Source organism: Phyllostomus hastatus, unplaced genomic scaffold (assembly GCF_019186645.2).
Source record: "Phyllostomus hastatus isolate PE091 unplaced genomic scaffold, TTU_PhHast_1.1 phas_contig_40, whole genome shotgun sequence".
Taxonomy (NCBI): Eukaryota; Metazoa; Chordata; class Mammalia; order Chiroptera; family Phyllostomidae; genus Phyllostomus; species Phyllostomus hastatus.
Genome location: NW_025333872.1, coordinates 37,321,271 through 37,345,704, shown reverse-complemented (window position 1 = coordinate 37,345,704; position 24,434 = coordinate 37,321,271). Strand labels below are relative to the sequence as shown.

Below are 24,434 nucleotides of genomic sequence, written 5' to 3'. Positions count from 1 at the left end.
CCTTATCAATTTTACCTCTTATCTGTTGAATCTCTTGTTCATTTAATCTCATTGCCACTCTTAAGTTAAACCCTTCTTATTTTAAGAGAGTAGATTTTCAAAAAGGGATGCCTTATTATGTCACTTTCCTGACTACAGTCATTGAATGACTCCCCATTTCCCTATGATAAAATCCAACTCCTTAGCATGGCATTCAGGAATCTGAATTTTGGAATCTGTCCCCTTAGCCTACTCTCTGTCTTCACTGGTACCTCTTTCCTACACTTCACACCTGGCACCTCATCCCAAGATGAGTGTCCCCCGAACCCCTGAGTGACTTCACAGCCTATATCGCACTGACATGTAGTAACTAACTTTTCTGACTGTCTTGACTTTTCTTCTTGACAGTGACAACTCTGTACCTTTTACTGCTACCCCAGAACCTAACAGAACTACCAGTCTTTGCTGAGTGGATAAATGGACAATAGAATATGAATAAACATTGCTGGCATGCTATGTGTTTTGGCCCTGAGGTGGCTTGGTTTAAATCTCATCATTGCTTCCTATTAACTGTGTGATCTTGGGTCAGTAATAGAAATACCATGATCTTTCATTTCCTCATCTATAAAATGAGTATTGTTATTTTATCTATCTATCTATCATCTATCTATCTATACGTCTGTGTGTCTGTCTATCTATCTATCTATCTAATCCTCACCACACAACATTTTTCATTGCATTTTTAGAGAGAGGGAAAGAGAGAGGGGAGAGAGAGCAAAGACAGACATCGATGTGAGGAGATCTGTTGATTGGTTGTCTCCTGTACTCACCTTGACCGGGATTTGAACTTGCAACCTAAGCATGTGCCATGACTAGAATCAAACTTACAACCTTTGAGTGTATGGGACAATGCTCTAACTAATTGAGCCATACTGGCCAGGGCATTGCTGTATTTAAATAAGATTGCCTTTCTTAAACCTATATTTTTTGACAGGAGATGTATAGCAGAAATTAAAAACTGATTTATCTGAAATTCAGATGTGCCTATAGTACTGAAATATCAAATTCTTATGAAACAGGAATTTCTTCTCCTAAATACTTAAACTTAGTTTAACACTGTGACTACAGTAGTTACAATTGGAATATACTTAGGAGGTTATAAAGTGTACTTAATTATATACTGTATAAAATGTAAGAGTAGAAAAGGATGGCTATCAAAAGAATTATCATTGCACATTATATTTGCTAGGGTTATAAGAATTTAAGAAAACTATATACAAATACAGATTATATATTTCAAGTATTATTAATGAATATCTTTCTAAGATACTGTTAAATCAAGACCCATTCAAAAATTACTGAAAATGTGTTTTTATAAGTATTTATAGAACACAAAGGAAGTTTATATGTTATTCTGCCTCATGACCAGTATATTATATCTGGTATTTTGAAGGAAATACAAATATTTTTGTATTTAAACTACATAAAGTTTAATTTAACTATATAAATAATTTAAACTAAAGTTTCTCAAGGAAGCCTTCATCCAGAAACAAAATCTACTTGATGTTGGGGAGTTCTCTTTTTTTCACATGAGAAGATGATCACTAATTTTTCCAGTAAGAAATGAATCCTGATGTTATGTATTTATATTTGCAAAGATTATATTTATACTGAATTTAGCTCCTAATTTATTATCTTCCCAACATTAAAGTCTTGGATATAGCAATGTGGTTTCTTTTTTCTTTGTTATTCATCTTTTCTCATTTAACACAATAGAGAACAAAGCTCACTAACTAATGTAAAAAGTACTAATGAAATGCATTTTGTTGGTAACATAAGGAAGTAATTTGAACACTACATATTAAAGTATGTAACTCACTAACTTGAGCAATACCAAAGTGTGTGTGTGTGTGTGTGTGTGTGTGTGTGTAAAATTTCTTCTTTTACTTTTTTAAATTTAAAATGAGATACATGCTCAAAAACAACCCCAAACAATCCTAGAGGACAGTCTCCTTCTTTACACTCCTTACCCAGAGAAAACCACCAATGACTACGGTGGGAAGAATTCCTTGTGGTTGGAAAACAGATGAATAACTTGCTGGGAGTCTTTATGTGTTAAGCTAGTTGAATCAGTTTAAGAAACTTTTACAGAAATATTTCTATTGTTCAAGTATCTGCTAACTGCCACGTTGCATTTATATAAAACCTTCCCTCCACTCATACCTCTTCAATCAACAAATATTGATATCTAAGTATAGAATATACCTCCCTGTTTGATACATTAGCAGTATTGCAAACTATTTTCAGTGTTTATTTTTGATTTATTCAATCTGATTTGCAGACTTTTGTAACTTACTATTATATTGTTTTTACAGAGGTTCATATGAGAAAGAAACACTACATAGAGAAGGCTCTTCCATATCTTTTATTAAAACTTACTTTGGAAACAAGCTCTAATATATTAGTCAATGTCCTTTATAAAGACCCATTCCATGAATTCCTGTCAGAATTGAAGAAATACGATGCCTTTTTCCTTTCCCAGATACAATGGTATACTTCCTTTATTAGACTTGAGAACTAACTTCGTTTTCACTCTTGGGCTTTTCCATATTTTGTATTCAATTTCAGTAGTTTTCTTTAGACCATCTTCATTTTCCAGCCCCTCTTGCTCATTATATTTGCGGTCTTTAAATGAGAGAGTCTTCCAAATGCAGGTTTTAGACAGTTATTAGCCCTGGAGTTCATCCCAAGCTAGGTGGAAAGCCCATGTTCTCTAAGAAAAATATCATCTTAATTCTGCAAGGTGCGTGGCTCCCTGCACCTAGTGAAAACAGAATAAAGCTCTTTTTCTGGATCTCTGTGCTTCCAGTCATGTATCTGTGATTTGAATGATTACATGGGTTTGGTAAATCTATAGCTTGTATTGGTGACTGCCTCAAACCTATTAATTTAGTGAAAACATTTATCAATTTTCTGACTCAGTTTTGTTCTGGTATAAAAGAAAACATAAGAACAGAAACTAAAACCATTATTTTTTAATGAAAATGTGACATAGTTATTTAGCAAGATCTAGAGGGAATCTGATGGCTGATATACCAAAGACTTTGTACATTTTCTCTCAAATAATTCTTTGCCAAACTATTGCCTCACTCTGTTAAACTGATTTGTTAGTTAATATATTGGGGAGCTTAAAATATTAAATTCCTTTGAGTGCTAATATACTGCCAAATATTAAGATAAGTTTAACTATTTCTAATAACTATATTCTTGCCTGCAATTTCATGCTTAAAAGTAACTGTGGCAATTTCATTAATGTGCAATCATTTTCTTTCCTCATTCTAAGGAGACATTCTTGATAGAAACTTAATTTTTTTCTGTTACTGCATGTCATATTATAAATGGGCCAATGTATAACTACACCAGTGGGAGAATTCTGTAGCTGTTCACAGTGTATGGAAATTATGAGTCCTTAATAAGAATGGTTTAGAAATAGTAGAAGATAACTTTCAAAATTTGTGTTTCATGTTAAATGCAGTGAAAACTATTTCTTGTATTCTAAAATCATTGCTAATCTTTTATTGAAGTGTACATATTCTTAGTATGTCACTCAACTGCTTTGTTTAAGAATTTTGCCCAATTTTGTGGTCAGTCACATTCAGAAACACATGTAATTTAATGTTGAACTTTTGCATCAGTTAGTGAACTAAGATGTCACTTCTGGCAGCTTAGTGAAACCTCAAGTGTGTTTATTACTGTGGATCAGTGATCATCATACTATTTTCTTTGCAAACCCCTCAAGAGAACTTTGAAACACTGTGTACCCATTGCTTTCCTTCACTTGCCATCTAAAAACAGTTATCATAAATTTGAATAGTTGTAAGGAATGTAGTTTCCAGCATATTTAAAATATGAACATATCAAATTGAAACTCTTGTTATCTTTCACTTAACTGTATTAGAAGGAATACAATCTTACACATTCTATCATCCATTTAAAATATAAAAAAAACAAATGCTTCTCTAAATGTTCCTTTATCTCCTTGAATTTATATTTTAATTCCACTACTATTTATGATTTTATCCTAATGTAATATATTTTAATGGTCGAAACTCTCTTATTGACCAAGCATGATATGAGTGTACAGCAAAGATATGTATATAAGGTGAGTTAATGTTTTATTCTGCAATGAAGCCTCCAGCTGTTAATAATTTCTGCTACTGGGATTATTACTAGTATACAGGTGATCTAACAACAGTTATGTGTGTTAAAATTTTATTAACCATTTAATGTAAAAACAGTTTTATTGGAAATGGATCATTTAATGAAGTGGAAAAATCGTACAGAGATATATCATGAAAACTTATTTTAAATTAATCCACCAAATGACAACTTAATTACATCCTCTTTAAAAAATGTAGAAAGCAAAGAATTAGAAACAACCTGAATTGCAAAAGGGTTTGTTACCCAGTATTTAAATTAATAACTTTTTAAATTTCTGAGATATATCCAAAAAATCTTTACCAAATCTTCCCCAGTGGCCACTAACCTGTTACAGTTTTACTTGCAAGCATTTTGTTTAACCTGACATACTCAGGAATGGTTGAGAAAGTTGAAACTTAATGAATATTAATTTCAGTACATCTTTTACAGTACATATTTTTCAATATAAAATGTTTTTATAATTTGTCACAACCTGGAAGTTGCAGACTTAGCTCATTCACTTAATGGAAAATACTTGTCATATGCACTAATTGGCCTAAACAGTCATTTTTATCAAGACTTTCAGTCAAAAGACTTTCAACCAGTTCAAATAAATGTGTTAATGTTTTTTGATTATTATAAATACCACTGAGAAATAATTTATAGAACATATATTATATGGTTGATTAATAAGAGTCAGAACATTAAGATTAAAATGATACAGATAATTGTATTGATTTATCCATTTAAAAAATAAATGATTAAACAAGGTAATTATATCTCATTCATTAAGTTATTATAAAGCAATGTAATATGTAGCTAATATTGCAAGTTTTTTTTAACTATGGAGTGTGAAACAAGGTGTGAAATTACTTTGGTAAGAATGTATGTATGCATGTTTTAAATTCTGGTGTTGGGCTTTTAGAAATAGTTACATAAGAAATATCTGTAAGTAACAGAAAATAAATCTATTAATTTTATTAGACATGATCAAAATTTAATGAAAGATAAAAATATTTATTTAAAACTTATTGATTTTGTAGTTAATAATTTTACCTTGTAGACAAAGATGTAGAAAATATAAAACTATAAAGTAAAATGAGAGGATTAACTGTAATAGCAATAAATATTTCATAAATTTGATTAAATTATATAATATCTAATTAAATGATCCATCATTTATTTGAGTGAAATTTATTAAATTTTCATTTGCATGTTTTATCTAGGTCACCTAGAAATATTTTATAGTTTTGGAAAATACTTGGTTATATTGAAAATAATCTATATCACTAACCACTTAATATTTGCTACTGTTTGAAGATTTCTTTATTTACTGTAGACATATTCCTAACTTGAGAATAGCTGAAAGCGCATGCTTTTCATTAAATTTTTGAGGGAAAAAAGAAGCTATTTTCAATGTGTGGTCCTTCAGCCTTACTTTTGTTGGTATATATATATCCTTCAAAACTGAAGCCACCTCCCAGTGATCCCCCGTATACTGTACTATATCTGGATTCAGAACCAAGATAACCCTTGTTCTAGTACCACTGTTGACTTGTAAGTGGAATATGTGAGAGATGGGGCTATGCAAACCTCACCAAATTCAATGAAATCCCATAGGATTTGTATAGTAAAATTCAGGATACATAGTTTGATGTCTTTCTTTTATAAACTAAAAGGTCTAGTGTAAATGGAGATGGAAAATGGAAAATCTCTCTGAGTGGATTCGTCTTTGGATAACCACACCAGATCTTAGATCAGTTCTAGGACAGAGAGACATGGAAGGTAAATAGCTGGAAATTGATGTCCTAAGAACTGTTCATGCATTTGTACCCCTTGGAAAGTCTTCTCAACCATATTCATCAGCTTTGGGTCTCTAAGAGCAAGTTTTCTAAGAGACACTGGAACTGCTAGCTTCCTAAGAATTGGTTGGAAATTAGCACATTGCTGCTTCTGTTTTATTTTGTTAGTCAAAGCAGTTAGAGAGGTCATCCACAATCAAGGAGGGGACATAGACCCCACTTTCAATGGAAGAAGAGTCAAAAGAATTTGTGGCCATCTTTAATCTGCCATGGCTACTAAGTGCCAAGCATTGTGTTAGGTCAGCGATTTTGAATCAGTATGTGGCAAGAATTTTAAAAACATGCGAGACCTAACTAGTCAGGTGCGCTTACCTCTTTTCCCTTAGATTGTTCCATAAAAAAAAAATGGCACAGCCAACACAATAATAGCTGTCTAGTGTGAATGAATAAAAACTATACCTATTTTTTGTCAAATTGGCAAAAAATATATTTTTTGGTGTGCTGCAGAATTTTAGTAATTAGTTTATGTGTGCCATGAGATGAAAACGGTTGAAAATCATTGTGTTAGGTCATTGTGATAAAATAATGAACAAAACAGACATAATAGTTTGCCTCATGAAGCATGTGGGCTAATGGAGGAGACAGTAAGCAAGCAATTACAGTCCTGTGTGATAAACATTGTGATAGAGCAGTACAGGATGTGATGGAAATATAGGAGGAACCTCTAAAGCTCACAGAACTACAATTCAGGCACAACTTCCCAAAGGAAGTACCCTGAGAACTCTATTATGAATCAAGTTAATACTGTTTAACTTTATCCTTCAGTTTTTCCAAAGTTTTACTGATATGATAAAACACAATTTATGTTTTTTGAAAGCATATTCTCAGTTATGCTAGACTCAATGGAAATTAGTGACAGAATTCCAGTAATAGTATAAATTTGAATTTGAGCAGGGATGATCTAAATCTGAGGGAAGACGGGTATTATTTGACTTATGGAACAGGATTGAGAGGGATCAGTTTCCTAGGAAAGAAGTCTCACATCAAAGGAATTTGCTTCAGCTGTATTTGGCAGTATAGCAGATCTGCCCATGTGGCTTATATTTTTCTATTGATGTATTTTCTTTCTCTGAAAAGGAGAAAAGGAAACCTGTCTAGAGACAGTTCCTGTAAACAGCAGTTTTTTTTTCTTTTGAGTGTTAATAAAGACCTATTTCTATAATTCTGAATATATGCATATGGATCTGTGTCAGTTATCTTCAGTATTAACACAGACATGAGACTAATTGGTTGAATAGTTTGATCACTAGTTTTGGATTTAGAGAAGCTAGTCTACAAGAATACAGATGTCTTTTTTCCTTTTTATTGAATTTATTGGGGTGACGCTTGTTAAAAAAATTATATGGGTTTCAGGTGCTCAGTTCCACAACACATCATCTGTACTGTGTGTTCACCACTGCAAGTTAAGTCTCCATCCATCATCATTTATTCCCTCTACACCCTCCTCCACATCTCACTCCTCTCCCCCTGGAGATCACCACACCCTTGTCCCTGTCCATGACTTATTTTCTCTTTTTTGCTCAATCCCTTCACTTCCACCTCCCCACCCCCAATCCTACTCCCCTGACAGCTGTCAGCCTGCTCTCTATGAATCTGTCTCTATTTTCCTTATTCATTTTGTTTATTAGATTCCATATATGAGTGAAATCATATGGTATTTGTCTTTCTCTGACTGGCTTATTTCAATTAGCACAATGATCTCTAGGTTCATCCATGCCCCATTCTTTTATGACCAAGTAGTACTCCATTGCGTAAATGTACCACAGCTTTTTTTATCCACTTATCTACTGATGGACACTTGAGCTGTTTCCAGATCTTGGCTGCTGCAAATAATACTGCAGTGAACATAAGGGTGCATATATTCTTTTGAACTAATGTTTTGAAATTCTTTGGATATGTTCCCAGAAGTGGAATCACTGGGTCATACAGCAGTTCCATTTTTTAAAAAATACTCTCCTGAGGATTTTTATCCTGAGGATATACTTTATATATCCTAAAGTATATCCTGAGGATATACTTTATATATCCTCAAATACTCAAAATATATATCCTCAAATACTTTGATCCATTTTGAGTATAAAGTATATCTTCAGGATAAGTATCCTGAAGATATACTTTATTGATTTTCAAGAGAAATGAATGGGGGTGGGGGAGAAGAGAGAGAGACAGATGAGAGAGAAACAGTTGCCTGCCTTAATTGCCCAGCTGGGGATTGAACTCACAACTTAGGTATGTGCCCTGATTAGGGATCAAGGATCCAACCCACAACTTTTGGTGTATGTGTTGACACTCCAACTAACTGAGCCACCTGTCCATGGTGGCGGTTCCATTTTTAATTTTTTCAGGTAGCTCCACACCACTTAACACAGTGGCTACAACATCCTGCACTCCTACCGACAGTGCTCAAGGGTTCCCCTTTCTCCATATCCTTGCCAACACTTGTCATTTGTATATTTGTTGATGATGGCCATTCTGACAGCTGTGTGGTGATACTTCATTGTGGTTGAGCATTTTTCATATGTTTATTGGTCATCTGTATGTCCTCTCTGGAGAGGCATCTATTCAAATCCTTTGCCCATTTTTAAATTATATATTTTTTTGGAGTTGAGCTTTACAAGTTCTTTAGAAATTTTGGATATAAACTCTTTATCAGATTTATCACTGGAGTATATGTTTTCTTACTCAGTGGGCTATCTTTTCATGTATTGATTTTTTTTTTTTTTGCTGTGCACAAACTTTTAAGCTTAATGTAGTCCTGTTTGTTTATTTTTTCTTTTGTTTCCTTGCCCAAGAAGATATATCAGAAAAAGTATTGCTACAAGAAATGTTTGAGATTTTATTGCCTATGTTTTCTTCTAGGTTTTTTATGGTTTTGAGTCTAATATTTAAGTCTTTGATCCATTTTGAGTTTATTCTTGTGTGTGGTATAAGAAGGTAGTCCAGTTTCATTTTCTTTTGCATGTATCTCCAATTTTCTCAATACCATTTATTGAACAGACTATCTTTAGCCCATTGTATGTGCTTGCTTCCTCTGTTGAATATTAATTGACTATAAAGGTGTGGGCTTATTTCTGGACTCTCTGTTCTGTTGATATATATGTCTGTTTTTATGCCAGTGCCATGTTGTTTTGATTACTGTAGCCTTGTATTATACTTTGATATCGGATAACATGATTCCTCCAACTTTGTTCTTCTTTCTCTAAGATTGTTGTTGCTATTTTGGGTCTTATATCGTTCCATATAAATTTTTGGAATACTATTCTTTTTTGTGAAATATGCCATTGGCACCTTGATAGAAATTGTGTTGAATCTATAGATTGCTTTTGGGTAGTATGGACATTTTAATGATGTTAATTCTTCCTCTCCATGAACACAGTAGGTGCTTCTACTTATTTGTATCTTCAGTTTCTTCTTTCAGTCTTATAATTTTTCAAGTATCGGTCTTTTAATCTTTGGTTAAAATTATTCCTAGGTATTTTATTTTTCTGAAGCACTTGTAAATGAGATTGTGTTCTTAGTTTCCCTTTCTGGTAGTTCATTGCTTGATATAGACATGCAACTGATTTCTGTATATTTATTTTGTATCCTGCTACTTTACTGAATTCATTTATCCATTCTATTTCTTTGTGGAATTTTTAGGATTCTCTATATACATTATCATGTCATCTGCAGATAATGATAGTTTTACTTCTTCCTTTCAATTTTGGATCCCTTTTATTTCTTCTTCTTGTCTGGTTGCTGTGGCTAGGACTTGCAGTACTATTTGAATAAGAGTGGTGAAAGAAGTCCTTCTTTTCTGGTTCCTGATATTAAGGGAAATGCTTGTAGTTTTTGCCCATTGAGTATGATGTTGGCTGTGGCTTTGTCATGTATGGCTTTTATTATCTTGAGGTATGTTCTCTCTAGTTCCATTTTGCTGAGAGTTTTTATTATAAGTGGGTGCTGGATTTTATCAAATGCTTTTTCTGCATCAATTGATACTGATATGATCATGTGGTTTTTGTCCTTCATTTTATTGTGGTGTATCCTGTTTTCATTGCTGTTTCTTGTCCTTAGTGCCTTTGACTCCTTGCATAAAATGCAGTGGCATTACATACTCTGGTGCATTCCATCTTTGAGTGTCTTTATTATTCTGCTCTGGGGTCCTATGACATAGTCACTTCCTATTGGCCCCAGTTATGACTCTCATTCCATAACATCAGGTAACTGAAGGATTTTTTTCATTGCATTGCCAATAAATGTTTTCTAGAATGTATGTATTTTCCCTTAAAAGTGAGGAATAAGTACATTTTTTCTTTATTTCATTGGTATTATTTATGATTTTGACAGGAAACTTTAGATGCCAGCCTAGAAGAAAGACTAAGTAATTATTCTGTTCTAACAGAATTTGCTAATTCATACAGGATGAGTAGGATGGATCTTTTACAAGTAATGGGTATTAATGCAGTTGTTTTGTGTGCAGGAGGCTACAACTTTATGGCCATTTCTCCATGTTTCTCTATCCTCATTTTAGCCTCTGCTTCATAGCTCTGGGTGTGTCTCATTTTCCTCACTATTATGTCATATTCAAAGAACTTTAGTTCATCTTATCAAATATTTCTGGAGTCTTTGTTACTGTTCTCTTTATTGGGTGGGAGTATCAAATAAGCAAATATTACCTGAGGGATTGAACACAAGGGGTATAAGGTTAACTTTTTTTCCTTCCAAATTGAAACTGTAGGTTTTTCCCTCTGACCACACAGTATGTTGGAATAATAGTGATACAGATTGAGAAAGACCTGAATATGTCAGTTACTTAATTTTCTTAACTTCCAATATCACAGAAAACTTTGAACACATCTACAATTTTCCTAAACATACCTATTTTAACATTTAATAGCCTTTTCAAATGCAGGCCTGAGTCACTTGCATTTTATCTAAGTTGTTAGTCATGATTGAAATTTAAAAAATGATTCTTATAATCTTTGTAATAATTTTTAAAATCATCACCTGAGGATTTTTAGAGAGAAAGGGGGGAAGGGAAGGAGAAATGGGGGGGAGGGAGAAAGAGAGACAGTCAGACACACACATCTATGTGAGAGAGAAGCATGGATTGATTGCCTCCTGTATGCACCCTGACCAGGGATTGAACCCCCACCTTAGGTATGTGCCTTGGCCTGGAATCAAACTCTCAACCTTTATGGTGTATGGGACAATATTCCAACCAACTGAGCCACCTGACTAGGCTGTAGTAATTCTATACATACTTTAAAATTCTTACCTTCTTTCCTCATGTCTTATGTTTTGCATCCTTTAAAAGCTTTTCCTTTATGGGTTTCCTTTTAAAACATTGAATCATCTTTGCTGTTTTTTAAGACCCCTTAAAAGTTCTCCATAATTAGTTTAAATAAAAGTTAATTTGATTGAAATTATGTAGGACTTTATGATAGATATAATGACTGCCAGGTTTTGACCAAAGGAAAGAATATTCCTTCTTCTGAAACTGTGAAAAATTTCGTTTTGTATGGCTTTCATTTCTAAAAGTAGTAGATATTCTTGCTCTTTCCTGATATAACCTTTTGAAATGAATGAGAACATCCTTTCCCAGGATATTAAGAATTGAACTCCTCATTCTGGCCAAGATAGAAGTGTAGGCAGAAATGCTTCACTTGCTCACACAACCAAAAGAAAGGTAACTGCCAATTTCAGAACAAAGAACAACCAGAAAATCATTTGCATGGGAGTCCAACAACCAAGGAATTAAAGAAACATTCATCCAAACTGGTAGGAAGTAGGGAGATGGGCAGCCAGGGCAGAGAGGACACGTGGAAAGGCAAGGCAGTGGACTACGCAGGTGAACCCACATTTGGGTGCAGATAAGCCTGGAGGAACAACCCAGGAGTAGGGGGAGCAAGACAGACCGGGCAACCCAGGGTTCCAGCACAGGAAACTAAAGACTCAAAACCCCTGGCTATAAAAAATCTGTGGGGGTTGCGGCAGCAGGGGAAACTTCCAGTTGCACATGAGAGTCTATTAGAAAGGCCCACAGGATCCTAAAATGTATACAAACCCATCCACCTGTGAATCTTCCTGAAAGGCACAATCTACTTGTGGGAGGCTAGGGAAGTGATGGAAAGTGGGATGAGGGCCGAGCAAGTGGTGTTGTCCCCTCTCAGACCCTTCCCCCATAGACTGAACCACAACACAGTAAAGAGGATTGTCCCACCCTGGCAAATACTTAAGGCTCCACCCCTTACCATGTAACAGGTATGCTGAGACAAAGAAATATGGCCCAAATGAAAGAACAGATCAGAACTCTGGAAAAGAACTAAATGACGAGGAGATAGACAACTTATCAGATGCAGGGTTCAAAACACTGGTAATCAGGATGGTCACAGAATTGTTTGAGCTCAGTCCCAAAATGAAGGAAGAAATGAAGGCTACACAAAGTGAAATAAAAGAAAATATACAGGAACTAACGGTGAAGGGAAGGAAACTGGAAATCACATCAAAGATTTGGAACAAAAAGAAGAAATAAACATCCAACTGGAACAGAATGGAGAAATAAGACTTCAAAAAATTGAGGAGAGGCTTAGGAACCTCTGGAACAATTTCAGTCACTCCAATATCAGAATCATAGGGTGCCAGGAGGAGAATAGGAAGAGCAAGAAATTGAAAACTTATTTGAAAACATAATGAAGGAAAATTTCCCCACTCTGGGGAAGGAAGTAGACTTCCAGGAAGTCCAGGAAGCCCAGAGAGTCCCAAAGAAATTGGACCCATGGAAGAACACACCAAGACACATTGTAATTAAGTTACCTGAGATTAAAGATAAGGGGAGAATCTTAAAGTAGCAAGAGAAAAGGAGAGAGGCACCTACAAAGGATTTCCCATAAGGCTATCAGCTGATTTCTCAAAAGAAACCTTGCAGGCAAGAAGGGGCTGGAAAGAAGTATTCGAAGTCATGAAAAGCGGGACCTACATCCAAGGGTACTCTATCCAGCAAAGTTATCATTTAGAGTGGAAGGGCAGATAAAATGCTTCACAGATAAGGTGAAGGTAAAGGAGTTCATCATCACCAAGCCCTTATTATATGAAATGTTAAAGGGACTTAGCTAAGAAATTGAATGAAACTATGAAAACTATGAACAGTAAAATGACAACAAACTCAGTTATGAACAACTGAATCTAAAAAACAAAAACTAAGCAAACAACTAGAAGAGGAATAGAATCACAGAAATGGAGATCACGTGGAGGGTTATCAGTGGGGAGGGAGTGGGAGAGAATGGGGAAAAAGGTATAGGGAATAAGAAGCAGAATATGTAGGCACAGAATAGAGAGGGAGGTTAAGAATAGCATAGGAAATGGAGAAGCCAAAGAATTTCTTACTTCCATGGACATGAAGTAAGCTGGGTGGAATGTTGGAGGGTCAGGGTGTGCAGGGAAAAGGGGGATAAAGGGGAGAAAACATGAGACAACTGTGATAGCATAATCAATAAAATATACTTAAGAAGAATTGAACTTTTTTTTTCATTGAGTGAACATTCAACATAGACTTTTCAACATAGAAAAGTTATTGATAGTTAAATATAAGTTTAAAAAATATATATATATTGTCCACACAACAGAGAATAGGGAATTTGTGTGTTATGAAATGTCTGAAACAGTATCATCCATACAGGATACTAGTCATATGTATAAAGGAAGCTGCCAGTCCAGATCAGTGGGCATGGCCTGTGTAGAACAGATCATGTTCTTAAAAATATTTTTGTCCACAGTGAATGTGTAATAACCACCATATTACTAGTTTGTACTAGTAGATTGAACAAAAGAAGAGTAGTACATATGTTATGCTAGTTGAAACATTCTTAAAAATCATCACTAATTGTGCTAAAAATACATATTGTAATGTTAATAATAATTGACATTTTTCTTCTTAGAAAACAGAAGGGTTTTTTCTACCAGCAATTCAAAAATGGAAGATGTTATCTTGAACTTTGGAACGAAAATATTTTTGTTATATGAAGGCACACTGTTTATTCACATAAAAGGGGAAAATAGGATCATTAACTTGTAGGAAAGTTAGGGAATTGCTTTAAAATAATCTGATTTAGCCAAAGCTCTCTAAAAACGATATTTAAAAAACCATAAAACAAACATCTATATTCACTTCAGTTTATATAGAGAGTGCCTGTAGTAGGTTTGGTAACAAGAATAGAAATGAAGGTTCCAATCACATGTTCCCTTTGGGTTACCAAGAGACCATTTCCAATAGGTTTTGATTTGTCACTCATTACCCCTTCTTTTCCTTTCTTTTTTTTAATCCCTCTTTTTCTTCATGTAATGACTCACATGACCTGATACTTAGCTATTTGCCTGAAACTACAAGGAAGAGGGGGGAAAATCACAGGAAAAAATTCTATAAAGGATATATATTTATTTTTAATTTTAAAACTGTCTGCTTTCTTTGGAAGAAGAATTTTTCCATTTAACTTTCTTGTAGTTCTGTTGATAACTAGCATGCATTGCAGAGGAAAATGAAAATAAAGAAAATAAATCCTTTATTGCAATCTCAGGATTGAAAAAGACAGTATTGTAGGCTCAGCTACTGAAACACAGGTTACTGATAAGTCCAGATAGACTAAGTTTTCTTTACTGTTTGTAAATTATTGAAACTAGAGAAGTTAACAGGTCTAAGGTTTCATAGCTGTGACTAAAACTTATTCCTATGCAGTTCCCTTGAAGCCAAAAAAGTGTGATATGGCTCATTCATTAAATTGCTAGGTGTGTTAGTTATGTAAACCCATGTCCTAAACTGTGAGATCAGCATATAGAGCTTTATTATGTTTTAATTCATTACAAGATAATATATAAGTAAGTCCTTTGAAATTGGAGGACTAAATCTAACAAAATTGGAAGTGTATAAAGGCCAGAAAATTAGTAGAATAAATAGTTAAATATCAATTCATAATGCAAAATGTTGGAAATAGTGAAGCAGATAACCAACCTTATTAATGTCTTTGTACAAATCCTTAATATATGGTTTTTATGCCATAGTTCTAAACCTTAAAGATTTATTTTCTGGTAAGGGAAGAGTGTCAAGCTAAGAGGAATTTCACAGGAATGACCATTAGTTCCCAAAAGGTAATCGAATTATATCTCTGCATCCATCCTCCTGTCCAGCCTATTTCTACCTCTCCTAAATCTCAGACTTTTTGGTAGGCAGTTGATTTATTTCCCCAATTCCCAGTGCTCCTACTTTGATCATTAGCATGTGGCTTTTCTCTTTCCCCATGACTTATGTTGAGGTGTTTGTGTTAAGATTGGCCCCAGACCTCTTATCTGTTAATAGCAAACCCCGACAGGTCAAGATCTGGTCACCTGGGCTCTCCCCCATTTTCTGATCTCTCCCTAGTCCGCTGGCTAGTAGTGAGCAAGTTCCCTTTATGCTAGTAGTTAGCAAGAGCTTTTTAAAATTTTTTTTAAAATTTTAATTGTTGTTCAAGTACAGTTCTCAGACTTTTACTCCCATCCCAGCCCACTCTCCAGCCCTCCCTCCCTTTCCACCCTCCACCCCGGCTTGTTTTTGTCCAGGTGTCCTTTATACTTGTTCCTGCAAACCCTTCCCCTTTTCCCTTGAAATTCCCCTGAAATTTCCTCCCTCTCCCCTCTGGTCACTGTCAGCCTATTCTCTGTTTCAGTATCTTTGGTTATACTTTGCTGCTTTGTTTGTTTTGCTGATTAGATTCCTGTTAAAGGTGAGGTCATATGGTATTTGTCTTTCACTGCCTGGCTTATTTCGCTTAGCATAATGCTTTCCAGTTCCTTCCCTGCTGTTGCAAAGGAACTTTCTGCTGCATGAAATTCTATTGTGTAAAAGTACCATAGTTTTTTGATCCATTCCTTTACTGATGGGCACCTAGGTTGCTTCTAGCACTTGGCTATTGTAAAGTGTGCTGCTATGAACATTAGGGTACATAGGTTTTTTGGACTGGTGTTTCAGGGTGCTTAGGATATAATCCTAGTAGTGTTTCATAGTGAAATGGAAGACACTAGGTGTCAGATGATCAGTTTTTGTTTTACCTCTGCCACTGAGTAGCTGTCCAAACTTGAAAAAAAATTACTGATTTCTCTTCTTCTCAAAGCCAAATGTGTTTGCTTTTATTTTACTTCTCTTTTTTTTAAAAATGTGAAGTAAAATTATTTTTTGAAAAAAGTCAAAATGTAGGAAATGTATAAAGACTGGTTACAAATACCTATATGTTTATCATTTAGAATTGACATTTGTTAACATTGTATCACAATTGAGTTTTTAAACACTAGCGATAATATTGAAGTCTCCTTTGGCCTTCTGTCTTATTCCCATCAACTTCACCCCTTCTCAAGGCAATTATTTATCCTTCCCCATTGGCCAGAAATAAAATATATTGTTACTTTAGATTAGATGAGCATTAAGTTATAATAATGTAGTTGTCATTACTAAATTAAACTTTGAAAAAGGAATTGTTTTTTCTTTAAAATATATGGTTCTTTTACCTGTGTAAATGTTCCTGTTTTCTAACATAATATTTTTGGGATATTACCATACCATATCTGTATCCTTATAAAAGAATACTGCTTCTGTCTTCTTTGGAATTTCTAAAAATTGAATTGTACTAGCCAGTGTATTACCACCATATAGAAGAATGTTGCCAGTCTTAGTAGTCACTTTTGGTTTCTGGAAACTATAGCCATCTATGCTAAATAATGCCATGCATTGCTAATTGGGTCACAGAAGTGACATTGAGCAATGCATGGATAGTCTTCTGTGTTTTCCCTGGTGTGTAGCACTGTGTCACATGCATCATAAATTAAATATGAATGTACAATAAATGATGGAATGGGTATCTGGATTTCATTTTTTATTGTACATATATGCTATTTGTGTTAGTTTACTATTACTGTGTAACAAATTAACATAAACTTAGCTTCTTAAATCACTGTCCATTTGTTAGCATATAGTTCTCTCAGTCAGAAATCTGGCGTGCTGTGGCTGGATTTTATGTTTAGGGCACACAAGGCTAAAATCAAGGAGCCAGCCAGCCTGAGGACTGGTCTAGAAGCTTATAGAAAAACCTGCTTTCAAGCACATTCTTGTTGGCAGAACTCATTTCCTTATAACTGTAGGGCTTATGTCCCTATTTCCTTGCTGGCTTTCAGCTGGGGACGGCTCTCAGCTGCTGGAAGTAGCTCTTGTTCCTTGCCATATGGCCACCTTTGTCTAAGTTTGCAATGTATTTGGAGTCCTTGAACCTCTGGTTTCCTCCTCTCTGACCAGCTGGAGAAATTCTCTACTTTTAGAGAGTGCAGGCCCACCCAGAGAATCTTTTGTCTTCAGACCTACTCTATTGTCTAATGTAACCTACTCAGAGTAAATACGTTTTAGGCACAGTCCTGGGGGTCATTCAGGATATGAACACCACGGAGCTGGGGCATCTTGGGGACCATTTCAGAAATCTCACTTGAGGACTTCTGGTCAAGATGGAGGCATAGGGAAATGAGGCTCACCTCCTCACACAACCACAGCAAAATTACAACTAAAGTGTAGAACACCATCACTCAGAACCATCAGAAAATCAAGCTTATGGAAGTCTGACAACTAAGGAATTACAGAAAACATAGTCATCCAGACAGGTAGGAGGGATGGAGGGACAGATGCACAGATGTGGAACTGGCTGGTCCCAAACCACCCATGCATAGTGGATATAAAATAGATATTTTAGGAGCAGGGGATTCCACCGGAGAACCCAGCCCAGGGTTCCAGTACCAGGAAGATAAGTGCCCGTAACTTTGGGCTGTAAAAACAAGCAGGGGTTGATTTGGTGGAAGAAACTGTGGAATTATCTGGTTTCTCCCCTTGAAGGGCCTCATACTGCACACGGACTTACTCTGACTCACTCCCTCTGGGCTCTAGACCTGGGGCAGCAGGTTGAAAGGCACCAGCTGCACGTTGGGGGTAACTGAAATGTCTGGCATCAGGGTGAGAGCTGGGGGACAGCTCCCTCCCAGACAGAACTGCAGACAGAGGCCATTGTACTCTTTCTGAGCCCTCCCCACACAGAACCACAGAGGTTTTGATGGATCCAGCACACCTGGTTAAGTGCCTTCTTCAAGCCTAATTCTGTAGTGGGGCTTGAGGAAAAGAAGGCAGATGGATTTATTTAAATTTGGAGGTTTTAAGAAAGGGTGTGGTGGATAGAAAAAAAGGCAAGGAAGTTAAGAATGTTTGGCAGAATGGACAAAATCTAAATTAATAAAGAAGGAAATTCTATCAGAATAGACTGATAACTTGGAGGAAAAAAATATAAAAACAGGTGTCAAAAGGCAGGACACATTAATGAGGTCAAAGTATAGTTATACTAGAATCGTGATATTTGGGAAAGTATGAAGTGAGGTACTAGATCCTCATGTCACAGACTATACTGAAATTGTATATAGATTTAAGGAACTGAATTAATCCTGGGGGAAGAAAGTAAATTGATGAGGTAGGAGTTTGTATTTAAATGTAAGGAATCAGAAAGGATAAAAATCAATTTGTTTTATTTTATGTAAATGGAAAACAACAACAAACAAAAGGAAAAGATTTAAAAAATTAGCAAATTAATTTCCAGAAGTGAGATAAGCAAAGGGATAAAAGTCCTTAATTTGTAAAGGTGTGATTGAGGTTGGTATTCCTCTAGGAGCAGTGGATAACTAACTTCCTTTCCACATCCAGAACCAGGTATTTATGTTGCTCAGAGATACCAAGAGCACTCAGGCTGTGCCCTCTGTCTGATTAAAGGATTGGGGACCTAGCATGGAGTGTTGAAGCCTGGACAGGGTTAAGAACACTGACGTAGGAGGGCAGCCTGATTCTGGGTAAGAGAGCCAAGAAAGGCAAAGGGAGCATCTGTGTGGGAGGAGGGTGGTGCCAGGTGTCATGTCAGAGCCTGAGTCGGGTGAGGAGAGCATCTGTGTAGGAGGGCTGCCTACTCCAGACATTGGAGCCATAGTGATGTGAGTGGGATGTCCACACAGGGAGGGGACAAGATTGGTGTTATACAAAGAGGACTGATCCAATAAGTAAATATAGTAAACGTAATAGGAACTAGGTTTCTCACTATTGGAGAAAGTTAACAAATGTGAAAACTGAAGGGAGAACATTGAGATGAGTCCTGTGGCATTGAGTTGGAATGGGAGGTATTAGTGTGAACTTATGATTGGAGGTATAGAGAGAAAAGACAGATAGATATAGGAATAAATAAATACATAATGTGTGTACATATATCTGTATGTATATACATGCACATACACACGAACTCTGTATGAACATACTTATATTCTTTAGTTGTGTCCGTTGAGTTGGCCTGGGGACAGCAACACCCCAGTAACAATGTGCACACTTAGCACTCAGATCAAAATGTGATTCTCTGCCAAAAGGAACCAGAACTCCTTAGAGAAATTGCTAAATTCCGGGACTGGGCCAGGATAAGTAAAAGATGAGCTTGAGGCACCTTGTACCAAAAAGTAAGGAAGTGCTCAAGGAATGGTGGGGATACATCAGAAGCATATAGACACCCACTTGAAGGGAATCCCACTGGCAAAATCTGGAATATTTTGAGCATAAAGTACATAATATTTGCTACAGAATAAAACTTATTGGATTAAATAAACATGAGCCCACATTTAAAAATAAAATAATAAAATATCATTGATAAATAACTTTCTTGTCTAAACTTTTCATTTTCTAACTGTAACTATATATGTGTGTGTATATAGAGAATTAATATTTCACATTCAACTCTATACCATTAAGTATGAGTCTTTTCTGTGCTAAAATATTTTTTGATATCTCAGTAGGCTTCTGATCAAAGTGGCATTCCAGAAAGTTTTGCAAATTATTTTCTCAAAATGCTTGACTTTGGGGAGACATTGCAGATCCTTAATTTATTGAGCTCTCTCTAAGAAGAGGCATTTTTACCACAAATGAATCTCTAGCCAGAGCAAGAGATTACAGGGGGCCAGATGGTTCTTTCACTGAAGTTGTACTCATATCTTTATAAAATAAACCTAGGTATTTAATTGATGTAAATTTTAGTATCATTCATTGTCTTGTTTTTTTAAAAAATGATACTGTTTCTAAGTAACACTTAAAAAACCTTGGCTAACAAACAAGATACCAAGAAATATTATTTAATGTTACACTGCCAAGAACATCTTAGATAATTCAACAAAAATGCCTTATTTTAAAAAGCTCAAATTACAGTGTATTCTAATTTTACAATTATTTATTGAGATCTTGTTAATTGCATGGTTGGATATAACAGAGATCCAAAAGAAGTATATAACTTATAATCATTTTTAAGAAACAAAATAAATTCATATGAAACAGTGAAAAAAACCAGGAAATGATATAATTTAGTGCCAACTTGGTAAATTAATGTTTTTGTTGAGTCAGACAGTCATCAGTAATCTGCCTGTAGCACTTACTGTCATCATGTAATTTTTGGTTGCTTAATAAGTCAATAGAAGTCTGGGTTTATTTCACTGTTTCTATACTCACAGGCATGGACTGCAGGAGCCTTATTCGGATCTGTGAGGGAATGCTCAGTGCTGGACACTCGCAGTGTGCCAGTGCACATTAGGGTAAACACGGGGTAGACAGAGACTTTCCGCACTGAGAGAACCTGCTGCTTTATGTGTATGTGTCCTGGGGGGCGGAGGTGGTGGCAGGGAAGAGAGAGTAAATGTATGGAACTATCAATAAGATAATTTCAGATACTTATGAGTATTATTCAGATGACAAAAGTTTTAGGGTAGAGGTGCTTCCACTGCTGTCATCAGAGAAAGCCTGTCTGAGGAACAAAGGTTTGAGTTGAAGCCTATGATGAAAAAATTAAGTAGGTGGTCACATTTATGGTTTGGAGCTCAAGGAGTGCTCTAGGCTGGAGGGTTTTATTTTTTTTTCTGTGTTAAAGTGCCTTATTAATAAATTGAAGAGAGAAAGGGGGTAAAGAAATAAAAACAATGGGAATACACAAATCTTTGCAGGGTTTTGCTATGAAAGAGGAAGGTAGGGGACAAAATCTAGTCTCAAAAGATGGATAATATTAGTGCAGGTTGTTATACCTAAATTAGACTGATTTACTGGTGAAACTGATAGTGTAGCATTGAGATGGAATAATTGAAGAAATGAAGCCTTTCAGAAGCTAATGTGGGACAGGATTCAGAGCACAAGTGAGAAGATGGCCTTGATTAGGAATTTTTTCCATTATAATAGGAAGAAAGGCAGAGAATGTAAAAAAAAATGCTGAGGCAGTACAATGGAGAAAAGATCATCTTTTCAACATACAGTGCTAGAACAACTGGATATCCACATGCAGAAAGATGAATCTAGACAGACTTTATATCCTTCCCCAAAATGAACTGAAAATGGATCACAATTCTAAATGTAAAACACGAAACTGTAAAGCTCCTAGAAGATAATGTAGAAGAAAAGCTAGATGACCTTGGGCATGGTAATGACTTTTTACATACAACACCAAGGGCCCAATCCATGAAAGAAGTAATGGCTAAATTGGACTTTATTAAAATTAAATTTTTTTTTCTCTACAAAAGAGACTATCAAGGAAATGAAAAGACAAGCCATATACTGGGAGAAAATATTTGCAAAATACATGTATTATAAGGGATTATTATCCAAAATATACAAAGAAATCTTAAAATTTAACAAAAGAAAAGCAACCCAATTTTAAAAAATGAGCCAAAGACTAACAGGCACCTCACCAAAGAATATACATATACAGATGGCAAATAAGCATATGAACAGATGCCTCACACTGTGTGTGATCAGGGAAATTCAAACTAAAACAACAGTAAGATACCACAACACACTTATTAGAATGACCAAAGTCTAGAACATTGGCAACACCAAATGATGACAAGGTTATGGAGCAAATGGAATGCTCATTCAGTGCTTGTGGGAATGTGAAATGGTATGGCCCCTTTGGAAGACAATCAGTGGGTTCACACAAAACTAAACACACTCTTAGCATATGATCTAGTAGTTGCACTCCTGGTGCAGTAAGTCGTGGATAGGTTCTCAGAAATTGCGACTGTAAGTGACACATTGTATAATGAAACCGGTAGGCATATTTCTGGTCACGAAAACATCATCAGACTTCTAAATAAAGATCCCGAACATTTCTAATATTAAACATGGAAATAAATGTGAATATATACATTTAAGAAAGACTGAAGGCGAATTAAGATAATTATTTCCAACCTGCTTATTCTAGTTCAAGGTCAAGGGGTGCCTGAGCTGCTCCCAACATTGCAGGGCACAAGGTGGGACCTACCCTGGACAGGACACCTTTCCATCACAGGACACCCACACCTACATTCACTCAGACCAGGACAATTCAGACACACCAGTTCACCTAGCTGTGCACATCTTTGGGATGTGGGAGGAAACCTGAGTGCCTTGAAAAAACTCATGCAAACATGGGGAGAACACGTAAACGCCACACAGACAGCGGCCCTGTCTGGGAATTGATTTTTTTCTCATCCGTGTTGAACTAAACAATGTTATTTGAGGTTCTGCTGTATTTACCCAAATGAATTGAAAAATTATGTCCACACAAAAACATGCACACTAATGTTTATAGAGCATGTCATTATAAATTTGTCCAAACCCATAGAATGTACAACACAAAGAGTGAACCCTAATGTTAAACAGTGTGCTCTGGGTGATAATGAGGTGTCAGTGAAGGTTCATCAGCTATAACAAATATACCTCTCTGGTGGGGGACGTTGGTAATGGAGGGGATTGTACATGTGTGGGGGCAGGGAGTACATAGGAAGTGTTTGTACTGTCCTTTCAGTTTTGCTGTGAACCTGAAACTACTCTAAAAAAATAAGGTTTATTTAGAAGAAAAGATGCAGGTGGGTTAATGAAGTTTATATTAGAAAGATGAGGTAATTTTCACTCATGCATCTTTCTCTGTATGCGATTTAAGATTTGGTTATCAACTGAGAGTGAGAGAGAGATAGGTGAAGGAGAGGTGAGGGGTGCAGAGGTGTGAAAGGGTCCTCTCTGGGAGTGCTAAGTTGAATTTGCTAGGAAATCATAGTGATAAGCTGTATAGAGTGCCAGATTGAGATTTGCAGCCACAAATAGAAAGTGAATTTTAACTTTGTTCCATAATTTTTTAAATAACAATACCTAGATCAGCTACTACTAGTAGTGGGGATCCTTAATATCTAGATTTTAGTCTTGAAGCACCACTTTCTACTAAAAGAAGCCAGGGCTTCTTAGAGAAATGGCTTGGGGCAAACATTTTCAAGAAGAGGTAGAATACCTTGTCATAACAGAGAACAAGAAAGTTATCAAAGAACTCTATAGTCATGTTAAAAGGGCTCAGGGGTCAATGTAAGGAGTCTTCTACTAGCTAAAAACTGGGACAGTTTGAGTTTTCAATAAAGAAAATAACTAATGGATTAAGACAAAATATGTTTAAATCCATGAGCTCATATTGATCCAACACACACATACACTCACACACACACTTTCTCTCTCTCACACACACTTCTTAGTGGGAACTCTTGAAGGATTCTAGCAAACACGTTCTTTTATAAAAAAGGAAAGAAGCAAGCACTTATCCTTTTTTAATATAAACTGTACCACAGGTTAATCAAACAATAGTTATGGTGAAATTTTTCTTTAAAGAATCATTCCATCCAAAGTCAAGTCTTCTCCAGTCACCATATATGTTTGACCTGCTTGACCCTTCACTATCCCCAGTGGGCACACAGTACAGTGTACAGATCATGTGACTCAGAATTGTACACTTGAAACCTATATAATTTTATTAACCAATGTAACCTGAGTAAATTTAATTTTAAAAAAAGAATGTTCCTGCTAATGAATGATGATAGAATTGGAACATCACCATTTTGAATTAATGAATTTAGATAATATGTACTAGCAGCTGCTAAAATCACAAAAAGGAATACAAGATATTATGCATCTTCTAATAAGACCAAACCATGACGTGTCTTGTAAAAAAAAAAATCTGATTAAGCCTTTAGATTCAATTACCAATTTTCCAAGAAAAACAAAGTAAAGGTTAATATGTTAATCTGTATGGATGCAATCAGCAAAATCCAGATTTGGGGAAACTTTACAGACAAACAGTAGCATATAGGGATGGTTTATTTTTTGGATGATCAAACTATGTAAACTAAGGAGATGATACCATTAAAAGGCCGGAGACTTTTATGTTGCTCTTGAGAGAGAAGAGTTTTGATTGGGAGGAAACATATAGAGGGCTTCTGGGTAGCTGCCAAGATTTTCTCTGCTTCAGTGAATATTATTTACAAGGGTGTGGTTTGCCC

General features: G+C 35.6%; 1 protein-coding gene across 2 annotated transcripts in view; it reads left to right on the top strand.

Annotated features, from left to right (window-relative positions):
- ME1 (malic enzyme 1) overlaps positions 1-24,434 on the top strand; it is a 170,534-nt gene that overhangs the window by 38,787 nt on the left and 107,313 nt on the right. The gene's annotated exons all lie outside the window — the stretch shown is intronic.